This window comes from Silurus meridionalis, chromosome 6, assembly GCF_014805685.1.
Source record: "Silurus meridionalis isolate SWU-2019-XX chromosome 6, ASM1480568v1, whole genome shotgun sequence".
NCBI lineage: Eukaryota > Metazoa > Chordata > Actinopteri > Siluriformes > Siluridae > Silurus > Silurus meridionalis.
In genome coordinates this window covers 499672-509089 of record NC_060889.1, presented here as the reverse complement: position 1 = coordinate 509089, position 9418 = coordinate 499672, and the positions used below count along the sequence as shown (strand labels likewise).

General features: G+C 35.4%; 3 long non-coding RNA genes across 3 annotated transcripts; all 3 read right to left on the bottom strand.

The window, feature by feature from the left end:
• Positions 1–171: 171 nt before the first annotated feature.
• LOC124387910 lies at positions 172–1543 on the bottom strand. Its single transcript, XR_006926278.1, has 2 exons — positions 1124–1543; positions 172–979 (listed from the first exon to the last, which is right to left on the bottom strand). It is a non-coding gene; the product is annotated as an uncharacterized LOC124387910 (long non-coding RNA).
• Positions 1544–1936: 393 nt separating this feature from the next.
• LOC124387904 lies at positions 1937–3598 on the bottom strand. Its single transcript, XR_006926272.1, has 2 exons — positions 2898–3598; positions 1937–2372 (listed from the first exon to the last, which is right to left on the bottom strand). It is a non-coding gene; the product is annotated as an uncharacterized LOC124387904 (long non-coding RNA).
• A 3937-nt stretch (positions 3599–7535) lies between these two features.
• Positions 7536–8126, bottom strand: LOC124387912. Its single transcript, XR_006926280.1, has 3 exons — positions 8070–8126; positions 7715–7830; positions 7536–7560 (listed from the first exon to the last, which is right to left on the bottom strand). It is a non-coding gene; the product is annotated as an uncharacterized LOC124387912 (long non-coding RNA).
• Positions 8127–9418: the final 1292 nt, after the last annotated feature.

Sequence of the window (9418 nt, the reverse complement as noted above, 5' to 3'; positions counted from 1 at the left end):
AATTCACATTACACAATACATTGATTTAAAATTTAAGACACTTTTTACTTTGAAAGGCCATATGTGAAGAGGCGTCGACATGCTGTGACAGAGCTTTGTAGACAATGGGTCACATAATGAGCTGTGGATCACTGAGCCAGGATCTGAGTGAGAAGTACAGTACTACAAGAATGTGTTTCCTTTGTGGTTTATTTAAAATACACATTAGCAAGGACAGCATTAAAAAGGGAATTACAACAAAAACACCACAATACAGTAGTACAGTTTTGTTTGCATCAGAAATCCCTATGCCACTCTTGGAAGCAGTTCCTGTTCACCTGAAGACACAGGTGAACATCGCATGCCAGGCATTTTCATGGTGTTTTGTGATGCTTACCATGCACTGTTTTGCAATGTACACAGCTCTTGCAGCTGGCAGTGGCAACATTTCTGACAGAGGACAGTTCAGATCCTGGAATTGGTATATGATCAGAGTTGGTCCGTTTTGGCACTACTTTGTGTGACACTACAAAGCTCAGCAATAAGTTGTTCCATAAATTGTTTATGGGACACGTTACCATACAGTTCTTTATGCACAATAAAACGGTTGGTGGCAGCGATGTCCAAGAAGTGTAGAAAAATCTTTCAGTACCACTTCATTGTTTTCTGCTGTGTAGTATTGTAACAGTTGATCAGACAGGTCAATGCCCCCATGTGCTGGTTGTATGCAGTTACTAGTGCAGTGCATGAAAATGTCTGTTTCCCTTTTATCTTGTAATTTCACCCTCCTCTGCACAGTGTCTCCTGTATATGCAGAATGAATTGTGGAACACAATGAGAGCTCTCATGTGTCCATCCACTTCACAGTTGAGGTCCATGTTCACGTGTGGGCAGGAATCGCAGAGTCTGTGGAACTGTGTCATTATCTGTCTGATCCTCCATGACATGGTGGACTGTGTGTGCTGCCTTTGCCCTTTTTGGAGCAGGTGCCTGATCACATCTGTTTATGAAACACACACACACACACACACACGCACACACACACCACTAATTGTGTCATTGATAAAGTTGTTTGCATATGTCATACAATGCAATAATGATTCAAACTAAATATAATTTAAGAAAATATAAAATATGTACTTACTCAGGATGATTCTCAGTCGAACTCAAAATGGAGCGACGCCTGCATGGCCTGTTGTGAGTTTCCAGTGAAGGCAAGGGTGATGCAGCCACATTCCTTAAAGTAACCAAACAATATCTTTTAGGCTGATGAATACACCTGAACAATATGTGTGTTAGCATGCATTGTTTATCCTATAGGCCTATTTGTTGATGGGCAATAGGACAGAAATGTTTGTTGTTGAGCTATAGACCATAATGCATCTCAGACAGTTACGGCTAAGAAAATAATGGAACATGTTACATTAAGGCAGTAATTTAGCTAGCATTTACACCTCAGCATTCCGGAGCATCTCTGCTAGCTAACACTACATAACAGCCTTTCAGGATGATCAGTGTGACTAACCAAAACTGAACTGAGGCTAAAATATTTACATTTGCGGCATTTAGCAGATGCCCTTATCCAGAGCGACGTAGAAAAGTGCTTGGAGTCTCTAGTAATGAATAAATCTACACTGGTACGCAAGATTACAAACTTAATATAAACATAACCCTTGAATTCTACAAACTTGGAAAGTGCTAATTTAAGTATTTCAGGAAGAGGTAGGTCTTAAGTCGTCACTTGAAGATAGTCAGGGTCTCTGCTGTACAGACATGAAGTCATGAAGTGTTATTTGGAGAACTTGACCTGGAGATGAATCACCTGGGATGACCAGCAGTTTTGTTTTGCTGGGGTTGAGTTTTAGTTGGTTAGCACTCATCTATGAAGATTTATCTCTATATATGATGTTAGAGCTATAAACACTATCAAAAAACAATAAAATATACAAAAAAAAAATCGAAACACTATACAAAATTTTATATAATAAAAATTCATTCGCCTCCAGTGGGCATCATGTAGACTTATGGTCATCAAATAGCTAGCGCTAGTCTCTACTCTTTTTTGATTTTTTTCAACTCCATTTTACTTCATTCCAGGTTTGTTCATATTTGCGAACGTTTGTAAAGTAAGGAGAGTCTGTATAGTCTGTGTAAACAAACAGCAATGTTTGCGTGAACTTGCGCAAACCACTCCAATGTCTGTGTTTATGAGGACTCAAATGGTTTGCAAGAAGCAGCTCTCCTTTATACTTTCTGCTGGCCTTCAGGGAGCAGAAGCACTTCCCTGCTTACAACAGTGAGAAGCATCCCATTTCCCATATAGCTGAGATCCTACACCATCTTCCTGGTCTTTGTTCAGCACCACTTGCTCTTCACCAGGATGCCAACATGACCTGCATGATGCAGACAGCAAATAATTATTACTCAATATGGTACAATCCCAGCTTTACAGATCATAAGTATTTATGTACATGAAGTGACTTAGGAGAATGTGTTGATTTATTTGATTTATTTTAAGGTAATGGGGAAAAAACCCAATCAAATATCTACAGCTTTCCAACAATTACACTGGGTAAAGTCTGGAACAATGGACTGAACCATTATGTATTCCATTCCATTTAGTAGTATTTGACAAATCAGACCTAAAGTTTGCTACAGAGCAGTGTAAAAGTAGTAGTATAGTCTATGCAGTGGTTAATCATAATCTTTGATAGTGGCAAAGAAATGAATTTAGGAAAAAAAAAACTGCTCTAGACTGTATTTTGAAAGCTAACCTAACTAACAAACAGCAATAATCTAGCGGACTACACTAAGGTACACTATTAAAAATACAAGGTGTGGCACCTGCCCTCTAATTTAGGGTGTCTAAACAGTGATGAGATCTACATGGTGGAATCTATAGGTGCACACATTCTTACCTGTTTTCAAACCAATTGAGCTAGCATCACAGCAAAGCTAGCAGACAGCAAAACTAGCAACGCTCACATTGCTGCTTTTAACCATCAGTCTCTGCCTCCTCTGGTCAGGTTCTAGTTTTTCACTGTTCCCATTTTTTCATATATAGGTGACTTCAACTATATATAACAGCAGAGAGCTAAAGACTGAGCAAACACCAGAAAACAGCACAGCCCCATAACAAAATCCTTTTTAGGCTACAGGGACAGACACCAAGATAGTAATATATTCAGCAAAAATCTGGATTAATAAACAATCAGTGTTCAGGAAATTGCAAAACATCAAATTGACAAGAAATAAAATGATAACATACAAAGGTTTGGTCTCAAAATGCAACAAAGACAAATGTGAGGTGGTGGCAGTGATAAAATAGTCAAATACTTTAACTGTGATTGAGTACAGGTGCAGGTCATCAGAGTGCTGGTGATTAAAGGTGACACATGCTGTGTCTGAAACTGCACCTTATCCCCTACATAGTGCACTATTTAGAGTGTCAGCCATTTTGTAGTGATGTTCGAATTCAAAATCAACTTTCCATCTGTTCAGTGTTCACAAACTTACAACCAGCAGAGTAACATGCATTTGTATCTACATACATCATAAACACATGAATGAGAAAATGAATTAACAAAATTAATGAAGGAAGGAAAGAAAATGTATTACATGGAATCATGAGGGAAAAAAATGAAGAGTAAAAGACAAATCAGGAACACTATGTGGAACTGATTTTAGTAATCCCAAAACTTATATTACCTGATACTAAAGAATCTGTTTTTAAGGTATTTTTTTATATACATTTTGCATCTATCCATGTGAAAACTAGCAATAATGAACTATAGTTAAGTAAAAAGAAATAACTGTATGTAATTTTATTGTTTATTTATTCATTTATTTATTCTTGCTGTTGTTTAATTTGAAAGGCACCAAGAAAGAATTTAATAAAATCAACAGTGTACATTAATTAATTGTTATAAAACAGTATATACTATATAGAGTACAATACAAATACAGTAAACTTTACAAATACAGTAAAGTTCAGATTGACGAAAACACAAATTATTGAACTTTAGTATTTTATTTGCTTTCAGTTTGTAACCAATAAACTCTATACATCTTTAACACATCAGAACTGTGTCAGGGTTTTTGTACAGTGCAGCTGGATTTCCTGTCACTGTGGGCACCAGAGCACAGTAGTATAGAGCAGAGTCTGATACAGCTGCAGAGGAGATGATCAGATCCACTTGTTTATTATCACCATCATCAACTTTAGCAGTCATTCCTGGGGGTTTGTCTGGACTTAAATCTCCACTTTGAGAAATATGAAGAAGGAACTTAGGTTTAGATTGTGGATATTGTATGTACCAGTGCAGGTAGTTTCCTGTAGAGTAGGTTGGTTTGTAGTTGCAGGACAGAGTAACATCATCACCTTCATCTACAACTTTATGAGTAAAACGTGTCTCTATTGAATCTGCCATGGAGTCACCTGTCATAGAGAAAACAAACTTTTAAACTTACCCACAATCAACCCAGAACAGTTATATCCATATTCTGTTTTCATCATCACTAATTCAACACAATAATATTTCTAAAATATAATAAATATGAATGTATAACTCACCTACTAAAAGCCACAGACACACAGCTATAAGAGTGAACATGATGAATGGTGTTAAATGAATGAAAATATTCTGAGATCTTTCTGAACTCTCATATATTTACATCATAAAGGTTCATGAAGCTCCACCCCACAGCATTAAATGACAGAATAACCAATGTTACTGACAGATGGTCGATTTTTCCTTCAACAACCTTCACATTCACTCTCACATGGGGAACCTGCCCTGAACTCAAAGCAAAGGAAATTATTCTAGTCTGCAAAAACATGATCTAATAATTCAGTCTGTGTTTATGTTATTATAAGTGGTGTAGCTGAGTTTTTAGCCTCATTTAGGTCATAATAAATCATTTAATATAGCAAGTTATTATTAGTATATTTATAATGTGATTGATTTATATAGTTGATTTGTAATAATTAAATTGCTTTATTAAATTGAACTTTATCTGAGGTAATTCATTGACGTGAGGTGGTGGTGATGATTCATATCTCATGACTGTGAGTTATCATTTATACATGACTCTGTGTGATTACAAAGACATTTCAATAAATAAATAAATAAATCTTAATCAAGGTAAATTAAGTAAAATTAAGTATTTACAATATCGCTCTCACAAAGACCTCCATTAGAAGAGAACTTGTCCAGAGCCCATTTTATTCATCACAGCTGTATTGTGTTGTACATACTGCAGACAAATTTATTACATCACACAATATTAATAAAACACACTCATTATTAAACCAACACACTTTTGAGAATGTTTTTTTCCTTTCTCACTTTCTCTCACTAAACACTGCACTTGTGAAGAAACCTGTTTTAGTCACTTGTTTAAAGAAAATAAATGCTTTGTAGAGCCCATTGTAGGCTGCAATCATACACACTCACACTCACATTCACATAATACAGGTCATGTGGATGTAACAATTAGCCAACAAGGCATGTCTTGATTTTGAGGTGTTGGTGGAAACCTCTGAATCACAGTGGAAACAATTTCAGTACAAACAGTGGACATTAAAAATCCTCAATCTCAAAGTTGCAAAACAAACATGGCAATCACTAAGCCACAGTCTCCCCCTGTTGGCAGTCTTCAGTTTAGCATACTAGTGTGAAGGTTTTTGTACAGTGCAGCTGGATTTCCTGTCACTGTGGGCTGCAGAGCACAGTAGTATAGAGCAGAGTCTGATACAGCAGCAGAGGAGATGATCAGATCCACTTGATCTTCATTAATAGTAGCAGACATTCTTGGGGGTTTGTTCTGACTTAGATCTCCACTTTGTGTAATATAAAGAAGGAACTTGGGTCTAGATTTCAGATGTTGTCTGTACCAGTGCAGGTAGGTGTATGCAGTATCGGTTGTTTTGTATCTGCAGGACAGAGTAACATCATCACCTTCATCTACAACTTTATGAGTAAGAAGTGTCTCTATTGAATCTGCCATGGAGTCACCTGTCATAGAGAAGAGAACATAATGTTTTCTTGGAATAATTAAACCAGATTTACCTTTGACATGACTTTATTTATTCATTAATTTTCTCATCAATACACATTTATTAATAAATACTTTAACACATTTCTGCAATGACAAAAAGTCAGTGTATAACTCACCTAGTGAAAGCCACAGACACATGAATATAACAGTGAACATGATGATGGTGTTTGCTGAATGAAAATATTCTTTCTATACTCTAATATGTTAATATCATTCAGGATCATGAAGCTCCACCCCACAGCATCACATGATGATGTCACCAGTGTGACTGTCAGACTGCTGAGTTACTGATGCATCCAGACTTTACATTCAGACTCACATAGGGAATGTGTACTGGGTACATTTTAAGAAAAAATAAAATAATTATTTTAAAAAATCTTATTTTATTGTGTTTTTATTCAGTGGTTTCTATGGATTATTGTCATCAGCTGGCAATTAAAAAGTTTTTTTTATTATTATTATTATAATTATTTAGTTTATTGCAAATGCAGTATGCAGTAAACTGGCTGTTTTATGTTTATTGCTCGTTTTTCTTCCTCCTTGTGCATTACATCTACACTTTTATCCAAAGTTACTCACGAATAATGAAAGCAGATGACATTTTAATAAAACTGATGAGTAAAAGTTTTATATCTGATTCCATTAATGTTGGATGTCATTTAAACATGAACATTGTGTACACGAGTAAAGTTAGAAGTGTTTAGGGTTAAACCTCCATTACAACAGAATCTCATCTCATTTCATTTACTGCACCATCATGTGCTTTTCCATGCAGGAGACAAACAATATTACAGAGAATATTAAGAAATTCATGATAAAGTCATCAGCATCTCTGGAGGATGTGAACAGAGTTGTATGAAGCTCTAGTATGTGGCCAACTATTAGATAACTGACAGCGCCATCTGGTGTTCCCCTGGAGAAAAACTGTAACAAACTTAGGATTAATAATAAATATTTACTCCACATACAGGTGTGGGGTCAAACTACAATACCACTACCATAAAGGATTGATATCTGTTTTTAATACTGTTCTTGTAAATAAAAAAATATAAAAAATCAGTTAACTGTTTATAATTTTTATTATAGTCTTTACTATATGAACAGGAATTCAGTAAATTAGGATTAAAGAGCTGCAAATGACTGAAATTTATAGGTTAAGTTGTCTTCAGTGTAATAAAAGTGTGTAGAGGTTTTTGTACAGTGCACCTGGATTTCTTGTCACTGTGGGCTGCAGAGCACAGTAGTATAGATCAGAGTCTGATACAGCAGCAGAGGAGATGATCAGATCCACTTTATCTCCACGAATTTTAGCATCCATTCGTGGTGGTTTATTGGAAACTAGAGTTCCAGTCTGCATAATATTAAGAAGGAACTCAGGTTTAGATTTTGAATATTGTTTATACCAGTGGATGTTATTTGCTGTACCAGTGATTTCATATCTGCAGGACAGAGTAACAATATCACCTTTATCTACATCCTTATGAGTAAAAAGTGTCTCTATTGAATCTGCCATGGAGTCACCTGTCATAGAGAAGAGAACAAAATGTTTTTAACCTTCACACAATCAAGTTTAAACTACACACAAACTATAATTGTGCTTTTTCTGATCAATATTCAATAAAAAAACGATCAAATCAGAATTTAACATAATAAAATAAATCTATGTATAATTCACCTACAGAAAGCCACAGGTACATGAATATAACAGTGAACATGATGAATGGTTTTAGCTGAATGAAGATATTCTGTGCTCTAACCAGTTAACATGATTAGAGTTCATGAAGCTCCTCCCTACAGCATCACATGACAGAGTCACCAATGTTACTGACAGACTGTTGATTCTTACTGAAACACACTGGTTTTACATTCAGCATCACATGGGGACTCTGTCCACATTTTAATCAAAGTCATTATTAAATGCTGCATATTAACATCAAAGCCTTCATTATTACCAGCATATTCTAAACTGTATTATCATCATTTACCACTGATTTTAATGAAATCTTTAAAATAATGGATTGTTACCCAACCTGATGTCAGAACTGATGTGACTACACCTCATCTTTTTCTTATGAAGTGCTGAAAAATCTAAATTCGATTGAGGGCTGTGGGCCAAAATGATTATTATTATGAAAGTTGCCATGATTCCACTTCATTTATCAATTCATTATATTTAGATATTTAAAATTAAATAAATATAAAACAGCTCAGCTAATGTAGTTTTATTTTCTGCACTTTCTAGTTCAATGAATCATAGCACAATGCAAACATAGAAACAATTCCATTAACAGTACTATAGAGTTTAAAACAACGATTCAAGCTATAAACAATAAAGCCATATGACTGCAATATCAGTGACCTCTAATGAGAGACATGAAGCTGGTCCTAGTTTTGACTGAAAGTTTGCTCACAGAAGAAGGTAATGCAATTTTTTTTGCAGCTTAAAAAGTAAAACAAAAAAGTTATGTTAACTTAGTTATGAATCTATGTGGCAATGGCTTCATCCTTCCTCTTTTTTATCCTGTTATCATATATGACACATGATGGGCCAAATCAAAGGTCAACAGGGGCCAACTTTGGCCTGTGGACCCTAGTTTGGGCATCTCTGCTCTACACTAAAAGATATAATAAAATCAGTAAACTATTGCATGTTTTAATTGCTTTTGAATTCCTTTCGTATTTATTTTATATTTTATATCGTAGTTTTTCTCATGTCCTCCAGATTCTCCTTTTCTTTTCCCCTCCATGACAGTAGATGGATTGATTACTTCAGATAAATCCTAAGTGTGAATGTTAAATCTATCAAATCACGATGCTCCAGTTAAATAAAATTCATCAAAGTTACAGTGTTCCATACAGTTCTAGGACACATTAGTGATCCAGGCTACTTTAAAGATTAGTCTCAGGTTCATCTCCTGCTAAACTCCATCTGCTTAATTAAGGCACAATATATTTGTGAATTCCTTAATAACACCTGTGTAGGAAACACTGCTGAACTAATACAAGATTTCTTTTCCCAAATCTATTGTTAATGAAGGAAATAAGAGAAAGTTTATGTTTTACAAATAAAATACATTAGCAAATTACCCTAATGATTGTTGATCTTCAAAAATCAGCTAAAATTATAGGCAGAAGGTTGAGCATGCAGTGGTAAACATGTAAACAGCTTCATCTAGTGAGAAAAGCATGAATCTGCTGCAGTCATGTGTAGTGCTTTTTGTACAGTGCACCTGGATTTCTTGTCACTGTGGGCTGCAGAGCACAGTAGTATAGATCAGAGTCTGATACAGCAGCAGAGGAGATGATCAGATCCACTTTATCTCCACGAATTTTAGCATCCATTCGTGGTGGTTTATTGGAAACTAGAGTTCCAGTCTGC